Source organism: Anopheles moucheti, chromosome 3 (assembly GCF_943734755.1).
Source record: "Anopheles moucheti chromosome 3, idAnoMoucSN_F20_07, whole genome shotgun sequence".
Lineage (NCBI taxonomy): Eukaryota > Metazoa > Arthropoda > Insecta > Diptera > Culicidae > Anopheles > Anopheles moucheti.
Window position 1 is genome coordinate 29,188,399 of NC_069141.1, and position 2,755 is coordinate 29,191,153.

The following is a 2,755-nucleotide window of genomic DNA, read 5'->3' on the forward strand; positions in this document are numbered from 1 at the left end:
ATCACTCAGATTATGCTCCCATCCCAACTCCTCTAAACCCACCAAACCGTAAGCAAATGGCACAGTTTCGAGCTGGCGGGGTTAAAACCAAAAAACTTTCTTTATTTGTTTCTCACACCTCACAGTACACGATTATCGTACGCTGCTCAGTGTTCACTACTGCACTTTTGCTCACTCTCCCTCACTCTGGATCACCTTTACCTTCCGCCACTATCACTGCCTCGCAGCCACCGGAACACCGATCTGGAGCATAATTTTGACACGTAATTTTTCATTTTTAATACGATTTTTATTGAACCCAACTCAAACTCAGCCGGCAAGTGGAGGCACTCAAGGCAGAATGGATGAAAATAGGAAACGACGGAGATGAGATGCACAAACAAACAATCAAGCAGGCAAAGAGAAAAAAAAACTCGCTTAAAACTCATAATTTGATGCTTCTCTTCCAGCAATGGCGTAAGTAAATGAGATGCGGTGGTATTTAAAGAAGAATGCAGTGAACGTAGCCAAACACGGACATAACCGAAAGCGAAAAGTGTACTCTACCAGCACACTCATAGGAATGAAAAGCACAAAAATAGCTCCCTCGCTCGTTACACTCAAGCATGAGCAGAACTTTTCCCTAGTTTCATTTTGCGTTAGTCGTTGCGGGTCAGACAGGAAGCTGCAAACTCGGCTGGCAGATATTCACCGCTAAATCCTCCAGATATCCGGATCTTCCATTTTGCCGGCACAGCGACGGAACAAAAAAAAGCTCACTTACACACACACACACACATCCAGACAAACGGCCAGCGAAAGGATTACTCCGGATTGGGGTGAAATGAACGGAAGATGAGTAGAGTGTTTTTTTTTATCCTTCGATGCTTGATAGAAGCCTGTGTGTTTCCTGGGTGCTTTGGGGAAGTTTTATTGTTTTAAGGGTGCTATCAAGCTACTACTATGGTTTGCCACACTATTTTTCTGATGGAAATGAAGCAGCTTCAGATTAGCGATTTATTAAATTTAGTACAAGTTTGTGCTTTTTTATTTTGAGATCATGTTTTCGTGTCCTTTTAACGGGCAAACAATAAGGTTTTTAATGAAAAATATTGATAGGTGGTAGAAAAACATATGTTATTAACCTTTAAAAAGAACATTTCAATAAACAAAATTAAGATTATCAAATGAACAGAAGCATTTATGTGACCATGTTGTTTAAAATAATATAATTAGCAGTATCGCCCTATTTGTTTGCACAATAGGAACCCCAACACGTCATTTAGTTGAACTTAATTTTGATTTCTTTCATTATGTGTATTTTTTATGCTGCTACCGCTCCTACCTTAATGAGATTTAAAATTTCCTATGTTATCCAACATGAAGCGCACGATTTATGCATGCCCGGGCACGTAATCTAAAGCCCAGATAATTTCTAAAGGATGTTACGCATTCCGAAAAACAACTTTCCCAAACTCCGGCCCAGGTGTAAACGGTGCTGCAACGGCTTTCGTTGCAAAATTTCCGCTAAAACGTAAGCGTGAAGCAATAACTAATGCTACAACTACCATTTTTTTTTGTTCGTTTGCATTCCAATGCACAATCTGCAGCAAATGTAATAAAAACTCCATCCTTAGCGCTGGTCAACACGGAATGCAACATGCATCGCCGGTGTATATGCACAAACCGGATGTTCTTCATCATTTCCGAGGCCCTAATCTCGTCGGATCTCGTGCGTTGCATGTACGATGTGTTGTGTGGGGCACGATAAAGTTTAAACAATCAACGTCCATCCACCCGACCTTACCTCCTTATCCACCGTTTGGAGCATGGCCGCGCATTAGCTGACTGAGTTGCCAACCAGCACCAACACCATCCAGTTTAGGGGAGTAAGAGAGTTTTCCAACGCAATGGATAAAATATTTATAATGATCGTACGGCTGTCGTCCGGCCAACCGGTTATGAAAGTTTTGCTAGGATAAAGTTCTCGTTCTCCTAGCGGCAGGATACACTCGCAGAACGCAATACGGGGTGCCGTTGGTAACGGTTTTATTTTACCAAGCATAAAAGCACAACGTTGGTGTATTATTTTAACTACACCGAGCCACTTGCACATATCGTTCCCGTATCGGAATAGCACTATGATGTTTCAGATTGCCAAACAATATGCCTCTTATCCGGTTATAGACAGAACTTATCACGCTTCAGCCGAGTATCATACATCACGTACCGGCTACTGTGAGTTTGTGTAAAGCCACATAAAGACTGTAATGCACCAGAACGTTGGCGTAATAAGCCGTTGCACTGTAAGAATTATTTTACCGAAATATGCGATGAAAAGGAGATACCTGTTAAAAGCAAAGTTTCCGTTTAGCTATAGGATATTTAATCCCAAACACTAGTACGGATCTGATTCTGGTTCCTACGATAACCACACCGTTACTAAAAAAAAAAAGGAAATTAACTCTACATATATCTCTTATAACCTAAGCAGCTTATGAAAGCAAAATCATGACGTAAATAATTCACATTTCTCCTCCAAAGATTTATTCCGTACTTTACTAGAAAATATTATGTTTACGCCGAAAGTTATGCAATTCGTAAAGCACGAAGGACGAAAGAATAAAGAATTAAATTTGAACCCTTGGTGTGTTTTCTCTTTTTAGTTCTGTTAACAATTGAGAAAATTTCATCAATCTTTGGTTTATTTATCTTTTTAGAAAAGTAGACTTTAAAATAAAATTCAACTAAACAGCATAAGTCCGTAATATTGCAT